Genomic DNA, 12,612 nt, shown 5'->3' on the forward strand with positions numbered 1-12,612 from the left:
CCTGTTCCCATCATGCACTGGGACAGGAACAGACTAATTTGCATATAGCCCGGTTCTGAGCTGGGATGGTGCAGTGAGCTAAAAAACGGTGTTGGAACTAGCCCTGATCTCTTGACTGGGTGAGAGTATTCTGCTTAATTCAGAAACTCTGTCCATCACCACCCCTTGTTATTAAATAGCAATTTCAATATGTGCATTTTTTCAAGGTTGAAAGACTGTCCTATGAAAATTAGTCACTTGCAGAAAACTGTGTGACCATAATAACCGCTTTCTCCTCTTTTCCGCTCAGATGCTAATGAGCCACATTATAAAGTCACGACACTTATAACTTTATTTACATTCAACGAACACCATAATAAAACAGTTTTAGAATAAACCACTACATAAGAACGTGATCCGCCTGATCCAAAATATTCCTTCGTGAAGAAAAGTCGGTGACGCCAAGACATCCCGGCGACCTCATTCATGCACAAATCGGCGATTATTTTAACGCTAATAAGAGCTGAAACCTTCGCACGGTTCGATCTCTTCCTCTCGGTGAGAAAAAAAATCCTGCCCTGCAAGCTCTTTCCTAGTCTGCAGGGCTGGGAGGGGCAGAGAGAGAGAGAGGCGGAAGTGAATGGCATGTGTGCTTGTGAGGGAGGGGGGATATAGAAAGAGTGTGCGTGCTGAGAGCTCAACAAAACTCCCTCTGTCGCTGCCCCCTGTCACAGCTCATCCGCGCCGGCCCGCATTGCCCTCTCGTCTGAGTTTAGGTGAGTGAGTTGGGGGTGTGGATGTTGTACTCAAATCGCCAGCAACAGGTTGCAACACAAGCGCTGTGGAAGGAGGGGAAACCCTCAGCCTGACACAGCTCAGTGTCGAGGCTTACTTTAGCTAAGGACTGCAAGCAGAAGGCGGGGAGACTAGACTGCTGGTCGCGGAGCAGCACTGTGTTTTATATCTTCCTGTTTGCTGGTGAGCTGTTTACCCTTAGTGCTTATTTTAATTTAGTGGCACGCTTAGAAAAGACATGTTCCCTTTTTTTTCATTCGCCAACAATGATAGTATTAAAGTGCTCAGCATTTGAACTTCCTGCGACCCTATTTTATCAGTGTATCTAAATTAAGTCATTGCATTGTTCCATGTCTGCTACATTTTTACTTCCTGTATAGAGCTGCAGATATCTGGACGTTTACATCGCACGTTTAGACCGAGGACAGCTGTGTAAAAAAACAGAACATACTTTTTTTACACTGCTGTCCACTGTCTAAAAGTTAAATTTTAGCCTGTCGCCCCGTTCAAAAATGTTGCTTTAAACTTCTGCCCTTATGTTTAATTCTGCAGTCTGGAGCAGACCCTGTTCCAAAATACGTTTTTAAACTACCGTACACCGTTCAAGCGATATGAATTTAGGTCACTCCCTCCCATGTATAAAATGTGCGCTTCTCTGAACTATTTTACACTTTCCTATTATTTTTTCTGGCACTATTATGCTTGGATGTGTCAAAAACATCTCGCATCAGTCAGCCCCCTTTTCAGCTGGCAGAGAGGCAACAGTGGATTCACTGAAATCTGTGGCAATCTTGTAACCCCGATTTTCACGGTTTCTGCTGGTCTTCGGTTTGGTGGAATTACTGCTTTGCTGCATGATAACTCCATTATTATTACCACCGGCAGCAGGTTGGTGGTAAACAACGGTCAAAGCAAACAGGACAGATCGGTAGCTGCAGGTTATTCCCCCTGTTTTCCGCAGAGAGCTAATTACACCGGAAATCTTAGGATGTAATGTGATTACTGCTGTGGTACATTTCTGCTGTCTTTAGCCTTCTCCGTTGTTTTTTTTTTACTGTTCCGCTGCTGTTGGTTTTCCATACTGCTGGGAATGTAAATAGTTAATGAAATGTGAACCTGCTGAAGGGAAGATGATTGCGTGAGGTGCCCTTTCTACCCAGGCTGGGAGTGGCATGGCTGGCACGAAAGTGAGTAGGTGTGGAGCCTGTAATGTGCAGCAAGTCATTTACTCACATCTTTAGTGGTGAGTGGGGGTTTGTGTCACAGACTCACAACAGCATAACCATTATGCTGCATCACGTACATAGTTTCAACTACTGATAATTACGTTTTTTTTCTAATTTTCCAAAACACTCATTATGAAATATGACCAGATGTTTAGCTGGATAAGCGCTGACGTTTTTGTTTTAAATAACATGACAATTGTGTATGTTTTTAATGATGTGAATTGGGTAGCCACCTCCTTAGGCGTCAATTTGTATCACTAAGGACATTAGTTTTAGTTCCGGACTTTTGATTCACAGCCTAATGGATTCTGGGTGTTTTAGGCTTCTTGCTTCCAAAGAACTATTTAGACGAATGATCCTGAAATCCATGATTTGTAGTAGGTTAAAATGTTAGAACTGGAGACAGTGTCCATAGTGTCCAGTGTGTTCAGGCTAGATATGTGATCTGTGACACCTAAAATTCGCCAGAATGAACGGATTCTTGCCAGATTTCCGGATAATCACACACTATGTGACTATGTCTCATTTAGTATCATTGTATGCAAACTCATTCTGGGTAAATGTAATTGTGCGTGGTCTTTACGTACTGTATCTTTAAGTGTGTTGAGTTTAAGGCTAGGGCCTGTTGGCTGGCTTGAGAAGTTGGCGGATAGTCTTTGAGTTCACATTACTTATTTTATGCACTTAAAAATGGTAGTACTTCTGTGTCACTTTTCCAGCTATTCCTTGCTCTGAGGTTTCGTTGGGGGATTAGGAGGTTTGATTGTTCTGCAGGGAGGAGCTCATTAAGACTCCTGGCGCTGTATTCCTTAAGGTACCCCGGGGGGCGCAATGGGCGTTTGCACCCACTTTTTCGCCCGGGTACTCTGGTATTATAGAAGGGTGCGCAGACGCTTGTGCGTCACCTTCTATATTACCGATAGCGCTGGCGCCCTTAAAGCGCCAGCGCTATCAACAGAGGGTGTTCCCTCATTTGCATAGGAGCGTGCCAAATTCAAATGAGGGGATTCCTTTGACTGCCCGCGCCATATTGCAGATGAAGGCGCAGTGCCAAGGAAGCCCGCAGGAGGCGCACACTCAGCGCACCATTTAAAAGGTGGCGCACTGGCAGAGCGCTCCCTGAGAGCAGCCCTCTGCTGGGGGTAAAGGGGGCCCCATGGACCACCCAGACATCCCCTTGCAGGTGGGTACAGTCACTAACTGCACCCGTCTTCAATGGTATCTCTAATCCCCTTTGAAAGTGCAGGCGGGTGCCGCCTGCACTGTGAAAACATAGAGCAGCTGCTCTGTGTTTTCACATGAATGCGCTGCCCCCAAGGCAGCGCAAGTTTGCGGCTGCCCCTAGGGTAGCGCATTAACCAAAATGGGTCACATTGGCATTGTTTGTGCCCAGTGCACCTTTTCAAAGGTGCGCTGGGCGCAATCCATACCAATACATAATACAGCCCCTGTTCTTCTGGTAATCTATAAGCAGCGAGAGCATTGACATTCAATCAATCAATGGATTTATAAAGCGCACTACATACCCGTGAGGGTCTCAAAGCGCTGGGGGGGGCTGCTACTGATCGAAGAGCCAGGTCTTGAGGAGTCTTCTGAAGGTCAGCTGGTCCTGGGTCTGTCATAGGTCGGTAGGGAGAGCGTTCCAGGTCTTGGCGGCGAGGTAGAAGTATCTGCCGCCGGCGGTGGTTTACCGGGTACGAGGAACTGGGGCGAGGGTGGCAGAGCGGAGGTTGCGGGTGGGGGTTTGGAAGCTGAGTCGGTTGTTGAGGTATGTTGATCCGGTGTTGTGTAGCGCTTTGTGTGCGTGGGTGAGGAGTTTGAAGGTGATTCTCTTGTTGACGGGGAGCCAGTGCAGGCCTCTCAGGTGGGGTGTGATGTGGCTGCGTCGGGGGATGTCGAGGATCAGTCGTGCAGAGGCGTTCTGGAGTCGTCTCAGGAGCTTGGTTGTTGTTCCTGAGTAGAGGGTGTTCCCGTAGTCGAGTCTGCTGGTGATGAGGGTCTGGGTGACGGTTTTTCTCGTGTCGGGAGGGGTCAATTTGAATATCACATTGGGTGAAAATGGAAATTTGTTATTTGATAAGCCCTAAATCACCTGCGATTCCTGACCTGTTGGCATTGCCTGATATCCAACTGTAAGACATGCTTGTGTAGGGAGGGAAGAGAAAGTGATACAAAACCCTTCACAAAAGCTCCGCCTTATCATTAGAAAGGAATAGTAGCTGCCAATTGCTAATAAGGAGAAATCTGCATCATCATGAGGATATTCAAGGAAAGTCATGAAATGCTTTGAGCTCCTCTGGGAAATTGCAGTTTCTGCTACCCATAACAGGCTTGCATTGACATTCAATATGGAATTGCTGCATTCTCATTTGCTGTGGAGCCTTTTAATAAACTCAAAGAAGTGCAGCAGGTCAGGCCCTCTGGGTGTCGTGATGTACCTCGAAGAGGTCATTAGTAGATGTGGCTCTACGCCCTCTGTGGAGCTGACCGGCTGCTGCCATCATAATTAGAATGGCCTCCTCTGCCCTATCAGAACGAGAGGACTGCACCCTCTGCTCCCCAAAGCCAGGGAACCTCCTGCAGTGAGCTTGATGTGTTGTTGGCATGGTTGAGAGACTCAGAGAGACAAATTTAAGTTATGGGTGAGACTTCGGACAAGAAGCATGGTTGTGAAAGGATGTGAAGAAAAAGAAAGCAGTTAATATTGTTGATGCCGCTCTCCAGTTTGAGTTGCTCATTGAGGTTCGTGTATGATCCCCACAGTTTTGTTTGAGTTTTCGCTCCTCAAAAGTTGCCTGAGTGAACTCTTTAGTGGGCAACATTAATTCAGTGTATTAACTGAGTGCCACGGTTAGAAGGTACATGAGGTGCTACTCTGGTTTTCGAATCCTAAGATAATCTTGTTTTAACAAAGCCCACATTACCCCCTTAAGGATGAATAACAGTGTTCACTATTACCCAAACCAATGGTGCCATTTTATTGTCCTCGAAAGGCAAAGCGGACCCGCCAGGATTTGAACCAATGGACAAGGGGCCAAGCAGGCTATTGGAAAGGATGCCTTATCCATTAAGCCCACAACCTTGCAATACTATACTTTATTTTTAGGCCCGAAACGTCTCACTGCACTTTGTTTTGCTCAAGGATTTGCCTTCTTAACGATTCTTTCCAATGTGTTTTAAGAGTAAAATCTTATTCTAAATGTTGGAGCGGCGAAACCTTCACAAATATAGAGATTGCATTTGCACAGTGTGCTTTTCACACTGGCATGCAAGTACAACTTATTTAAAGGTCTGGGGTTGCCTGTGTAAATGAAAGGCCAGCAGTGTAATAAAGTAGCTGTATGTGGGTGGGAGCAAGGAAAGCCATGCTTGGAGTGGGTGCGGCATGTTGAGGGTGCGGCTTGTTTCACAGCCCAGTCTGGGCGGGTGCATGATCCTGGTTAGCAGGCTAACAATGTGTTGCAGACTTCATAATAATTGTGTTGTGACAGCCTAAAGGAGGTTCTAAAAGCTCTTCTCGGAAAAAAAAGAACATCGTAGGTACTTTTCAAAAGTCTGATGGCCCTTTTTGTCACATTTAAGGGCGTGAAGTAATTAATAAATAAAACACACACTTCGGGTGTTTTTAATTTCACTTGGAGTGCTTCCTTAGAAATTGCTCTTTGTTCTTCTTGTATTGTGGCTTGTGGTGAAAACAGCTTTATGGGAAGTCCGGATTTTGTTTATAGTATTTTTTCTTAAATAGTTGGGTAGGTCAGTATCTATAACTGAATGGTCTACCACCATCCCGTCTTTGGCTGTCAGGTGGGTTGGTCAATACCCAGAGTTTTGGAATTTTATGAAGTATTTTCTGCTGAAATGAACTTTTGTGCCATCACACAACAGAAACACTGGCAGTCTTCCAAGATGTCTGCTGCTAATTATATATGCGGTCGCGTCTTGCCATTCTGCTAGATGTATTGGTGGTCTTCAGAATCACTGGCTGCTCAGTAATCTTATCTTAGATTAGAGGGAACTGTACAATTCAGATCAGCAATTATGTCTTCATTCCTTTATCAGAATTACACTCATGGTTGACTGTGCTTTCCCACAAAGGTCTCTGTAGTCTCGTGAACACTTTTATGTCACCTCTGAAGTTTTAGCCAGTGCCTGGTTATTGTAAGGTCCTGGATGAAATATACACTGATGACTTCCAAATCTGTGTTGTTGCATCTTTGATGTAGCTAGTGTTTAATTCTATTTGCCCATGGCGGTGGTAGTAGATTGAATACAATCAGTTAAATGGGCTCTGGTTCTTTCGGGATTTCGCATGAATTGGATAATTTCAAGATCTATCACTGTCTCCATATTGTTAATGGCATGGTTTCTAACTTGGAACCAGTACATGACATTTTAGATGGTTAGGCTCCATAGCTACTTAACATGTTGGAAAATCAATTGGGAGCTATGCCTCTAACACACACCTAATTTCGTTGTCTGAAAATTATCTAAATCATATCTTATGCAGATGCTAAGATAAGCTATTGTCATGTGCACTGATGACCTTACAGTGTGACTACTGTTAATTCAATGATATGGACACACAGCTATAAGAGTCCAGGTTATTGGGGAATAAAATCAACCCATATGATAACAGAAATATATATAAATAACCTCTTGGCAGTCACCAGTAGGTAGCTATAGTTAGGACCTAGTTTCCATAGGAAAAGTATTTTTTTATTTGACAATATCTTTGGCGCCGTTTGACAAATCTTTGCGAAATTCTTAAAACTAATGCCCTGCTCCGGTCAGCTCCGATCTTGAAAGTTTTGGGGTGATTCATCAAGAGGGGGCTGAGAAAAAAGGGGGTCCCAAAGCTCATTTTCTCCATGTTAATTTACATAGAAAACTTTAGACAAAGCTACAGCCCGAACTGCTCAACGGGATTACACCAAATTTGGCAAAAAGGTAGCTCTTGGTTTAGAAAGTGTTCTTTTTTAAAATGGTGTAAATCTGTTCAGTAGTTTCTGAAATATTCAAATTTAAAGAAATTATATATCTTGTGAATGCAATGGATACGCGAACCCTCCGGAGCATGAGCTTGACTCTGATTGGCTACCAACACTTCAAACCAGAAAGTGTTGGCAGCCATCTTGTGACTCGGTTGAGCTAAGTCACGAGAAAAAAGGACACACCCCCCCCAGGACAAAACCCCCAACCAAGAACGCGCCAGGAGGCGCATTTGCAGAGTTGTGGGGAAAGGGGGCGTGGCCTGGACAAAACCCCCAACCAAGAACGCGCCAGGAGGCGCATTTGCAGAGTGGTGGAGAAAGGGGGCGTGGCCTGTGTCCACCTGTCAGCAATACCACTATCTACTATCTGGGGCATACTGGAGGTATCAGGTAGGCTAGTTGGCCCCTAGGGAGTGCATTTGCAGAGTGGCAGGGAAAGGGGGGCATCCCTGCTATGACAATTTAGCAATCCCGCAGTGTAGGACTTACTGGAGGTAATAGGAGGGGTAGTTGGCCCCAAAGGTTGAGCTTGGGGGCCAACCAACCCTCCTGTTACCTCCACTTAGTCCCACACAGTGGGATTTCTAAGAGTTCTTCGGAGGCCATGCTCACTTTTCTCCTCCACTCTGCAAACATGCCTCCGGCACAGTACTGGTTGGGGTATGAAGTGTACTTTACTCCTGAGGAACTTTGGCGGCCAAGTAGCCCTCCTGGTACCTCCTGTAAGTCCTACGCTGTGGGATTCCTGAGCGCTGGTCAGAGGCCCAAGTCCCTTTCTGCACCACTCTGTAAACGCGACTATTACCTTATAGTTAGAAATTAGCATTAAAAAAACCTCAGAAATTCACTGAAAAAACATAGGTTTCAGGGACGTTATAGTTTGTTAGACATTTTAACTGTACAAAACCAGAGCAATTCAGCGGTTATAGTTAGTTGAGCTAACTATAACTCGCGCCCCTGCAATGCACTGCTGATTACATCACATATTACATGACTAAACAAACCACCAGGACAGACGTACCCGTGTGTCGCCGGTTTTTATGTGCGAAGCTATATAAAAAGAACAATGCAGGAATATAGAACCACAAGGACCCAAAGAGAGACGTGGTCAAAATAAACCATTTTAATTGAAGTATAGTGGCTCCTGCAAGAAGAAGGGAAGATCTGCAACTTCCCTTCTTCTTGCAGTCAAGTAGTGCATGTTAGAGGAAATTTGTTTATAATTTCAGTTTATACTAGGTATCAAGCTGTTGGTTGGATCCTATAGTTGGGACTGGATGTACGTACAGCCGCAAACGCCCTATCAGAGAAAGGGAATTGGAACAAATGAGGGGCAGATCAGGCTGCGGTAGCTGATCACAGGGCCTTTGGATTAACACTGTCCAAACAATTTTTTGGCACACCACATAACAGTTTACGAATTTTCTAAGACAACATGAGTACATTACGCTACTGTCTTGAAAAAGAAGGTTCAATTCAAATAGGCCTTCGAAACGCTTTGACGTCTCTTCTTGATGTAAATCCATTCAAATGCATGTTACCCTACATATTGATGAACTACAAGACGGCAGGGTTCATTTGTATAATTAATGTTATGGGTTATGGCGATTTATGACCAAGATTACTGTCTGTTTTAACTCTCGTGTTTTGTGTTTTTTAATATTGTTTTTTTATTGTGATTATTTGTGTTAGGAATTGCACTGATGTAATGATTTTTTCTTTTGTGATTTGTGGATAAAATGTTTTTAACCTTGTATTAATTTTTCTAATAAACTAATCATACATTTATAAACTGTAGATTTGTATGCCAATGCGTTGCAAACACTGGGCTTAGCAGTGACCTCTTGGACTGTACGCTGAGTGCATGAGAATAGACTGGATGGTATGAGGTATTTCCTAAATAAGGTGTGAATATAAAATATTCCCAGAGGACATTACTTTAGAGTTTCTGTCTGAACCCCAGTCCTTTGGGTTACCAAGGGTTCCTCTCGTTTTCTAAATAGTATTATATTTGAAGCCATTGTACCCCAGAAATGTATTCATTAGGTAAACAATGCATTTTATCTTTTAATGATGGCCTTCTGCGTTTCAAGTAAAATCCCACCCCATCTGTAGAAGTTGGCGTACTTTGCCTACCATTTTGTTTAAAATTACTCCAGAGTATATGATTAATGAAGATACTTAAATTACGCAAACTGTGCTAATACAAGCTGTCAAGTTGCACATGTAATGTCATATCTAATGCAATTATTGAGGAGACAGGAGTTGGAAAGACTTAGGGAAATTGGTTTACAATTAAAAAAACACAATTTCCTTAGTTAGCATGTCAAAAGTAGGTTTTGCACTTCTTTGGGAAGACGGTCACTTGAGGAATGCCCCCTTTCTGTTTGCATCTAACCTACAAATCTAATCTTCTCTTCTTTTTTTTTCGTTTTTGTTTTCGGCTCAAGGTATTTACATCACTGAAACCCAAGTGTCCTAACTTCAAAGGTTAAAGAAGCTATTTATTGAGGTACATAGTGCAGCAGCTCCCTGTTAGGTATATGGAGATCGTTACCAGACACTGTATCATGCAGGGAATAGTAACTCAACTAGATACATTTGTAAGGGACTTGTCCAGTGAAGGATGAGGAAAAGCGTTGAAAGAAACCTGAAACATCCTGGCCCCAATGGAAATCCTGTGGCTATTTGCCCATTACTTTTCTTTTTGGTTACACAATGGATCACAATACTTTGTGTGCCCAGTAGTGCATGTTAGAGTAAACCGGGCTTTTGTGTGCCTGTTTCTAATCACCAGAGACCCTAGACAAGGATGCCACCTGTCGCTTCACTACCTGTTGAGAAGATAGCATCTCTGACATAGCAAAACAAATACCATGGTATGCAGACTTTGCACATAGACGGTCGATGGGACTGATATTAATTGAAGTTATCAAATGCTTCAGCACCTTCTTGGGCTTTAAAATGATTTCGGTTCAATCTTCGGCCCATCCTGTACAGGATGGGATGACAGCAGTTATCCATCATAACTACCGATTGAGAGAAAGGGATTGTAGTACCTTGGGAATTCAGTGACGAGAACAGAAGGATTTCTTATTGCCTCTTCTTGCATAGAGGGTAGTGTGTGTTCTTGAGGGACACTCCTCATAACCATGACAGGCTGGAATGCCTATTTATCATGCTCTGCTCAAATTCTTACATGCACTGCAGAACTATTTACATGCAATGCCAAGGGGTGTCCTCGAAAGTACGCAAGGCAAGAAAGAGTGCCCTGGGTTTTTATAGATAAATTGTACCAATTAGTATAGGCTGGCAACCTCGGGAAGGCACACATTCACTACTGTTTTCAGGCCCCTCCACTGATACTGATAAATGACTGACTCCGTGATCCAAGGTGGGAGCCATCTGTAAGTATTGTGCAAGTGGTAGTAGAGAAAGATAATCTCCAATTTATCCTATATTAATGCCAGTTGCCATATGAGCTCCACTTGTCCACATGCTTCAGAGCTAGAAACAGGCTGACTAAAAAGACCCCACTGTGGTTGTGGACTTGGCTTAAACAGATAGGTTCTTAGAGGGATTCGAGATGGTATCTATTAAACTTCACAAAAGTTAAGTGCTCTGGTGGAATGAAAAATGCAACTGAAAAAAAACACTTATTACACCAATACTAGCCTGATGGGTACTTACAGGAAGTTTAAGAAAAAAGATGTGAGGGTCTGCCAGACTAAACTAATTGGCAAAATGTTTTTATAAATAAGATTATGGTTGTACATGTGCTGGATACATTTGTAACCTTCTGGGGACGTTGGGGGGAGACCTGGGCAGTATAAGTGAAGAGTTGTGGCATAACGATTAGATGGTAGCTCCAGAAGGAGCAATTTTGTCCATGCTTTGTGCAATGTAGGTCATTTCCTTCTACCACGAGGAGTGTATAATGGAAAGGTCGTGCAACTAAAATGAAATCACTTGATGCAATCACTTACCTCAACTGTCTGATATGTCTTTGTGATGGGGAAGATTTCTTTCAGTTGGCTTTGGTATGCAGGGTGGTTCACACATTTTGGAGAGAATGCCTGTGTGTACTGTTGAAGGTTCCATGCTGGTAGTTGGAAAACGAACTGATAGGTATTTGTTTGGGGCCTTGTAGAGTACCTACAGATGTCTGCAGTCAGCAAAGATGCTGATAAACATGGATCGGGGTTTCACAAAATACCTCACGGCACCTGTGAGATGAAGAGGCAGTGATTTTGGGGCATAGATAGGCACAACAAGGGGGTGCTTACAGGATCCACGAGGTGGGTCCTGGTAATAATCCTTAAGTACCCTAAATTGGGAGTTGGGAGGCAGGAGGGGTATGAAATGCCCCATTACTACTGAATGGTACTTTCTTTCCTGTCCAGGCTTTAGCAACAATCTGGGCGAATGGTGTGCTGTTTGCACAGGTTGTATGGGTACTTCGTTCCACATAGTTATTTTATTGTTGTTACATACTTTCATTGTTTGAGATTCTTACTGACTCTGATCTCTGATTCAAATGTCAATAAAGTTCCATATAAAAAAGAAAAGTTGAGAATACTTGACTCTACAACGGAGGTCTAGGGATGACTGTTGCCTTGGGATGCTTATGCAAGAAGGTTAAGGCTTAAGCTAAAATATCTAGTAGGAACGTTCCGTTCCACTCCCCCTGCCTGTGCCATAGAAAGGCTGTGACGGGCCTTTGCGAGAGGGCGAGTTCATTGCCTGTTTGCAGGCCACTGAACACCCTTCGACGTAGTGCTGCATGCCTACAGTGGGCGACCAATACAAAACTGGAGCAAAATAATTGTGTAGTTGCTTCAACCTTTTGATACATTGTAGTCTTCACCAGAATAAAGAATGTTACATTAATCCAGTCCCGTTCTGAGTTTTCTGAAGCCAGGGTATGATCTATTTTGGCGCATCCTCACCAATAGGGAGAGTCGCTTTTAATTACAGTTATTATTTGTGGTAAAAATGAAGAGTATTGATTGCAAACTTTTCAAGATTTCTGAATTTGACTACTTGGGCAGGAGTGAGCCCCAAGTAGGAAAAGCTATTTTTTTCAGGTTGAGGCTATTCTTTCTTAAAATCTGGGACTCGGTTTTAGATGAAGCAGTCGAAGGTTATTCTCAACATAAACTGTCATCCAGCTGCATCAAGGAGAGTGTAGTAGAGCAAAGCTCTCGTCTTACTTTGGACATATCAAAGTCACTGAAAAAAATCAAATGAATAATACAAAGTAGTGGACCTAGTTAAAAGCCTGCAGGGACCCGCTACTAACCAACAGGGAGGAATTAAATGGGACCATTCGGATAGCATGGTGATTTATTTTTTAAAAATCCATACGTTGTTTGCTTTCGTAAGGTCTGCTAACATCGGTAGTCAGTTCAAGAGGGTCTTTTGACTCATTATGTCGAATGTCTCTAACTGAAATATCCTCTCATACACATTCCGGCTCCTCCCAATCTTTAAAGCTCAAATGATAGTCATTCAACTGAAGCGTCCATTTCCTGACCAGTCATAGTTGTACCATGACTATTCTTTCAGGTGCATCCATTGCAAAATTTAGGACTGTCCAGTAATTTTACCATGGCTTGACA

The 12,612-nt window shown here is 43.4% G+C and overlaps 1 protein-coding gene across 4 annotated transcripts in view; it reads left to right on the forward strand.

The window, feature by feature from the left end:
• The first annotated feature begins 531 nt into the window (after positions 1 to 531).
• The window catches only part of PDLIM5 (PDZ and LIM domain 5), a 597,783-nt gene continuing 585,702 nt past the window's right edge, over positions 532 to 12,612 (forward strand). For 3 of the 4 annotated variants that reach the window (XM_086961942.1, XM_086961944.1, XM_086961945.1), the window contains exon 1: positions 616 to 755. The gene's annotated coding sequence lies outside the window, so the exon portion shown is untranslated. Of the gene's footprint in view, positions 958 to 12,612 lie in introns of all 4 variants that reach the window. The other variant, XM_086961943.1, reaches the window with a different exon arrangement.

Source organism: Lissotriton vulgaris, chromosome 3_1 (genome assembly GCF_964263255.1).
Source record: "Lissotriton vulgaris chromosome 3_1, aLisVul1.2, whole genome shotgun sequence".
Lineage (NCBI taxonomy): Eukaryota > Metazoa > Chordata > Amphibia > Caudata > Salamandridae > Lissotriton > Lissotriton vulgaris.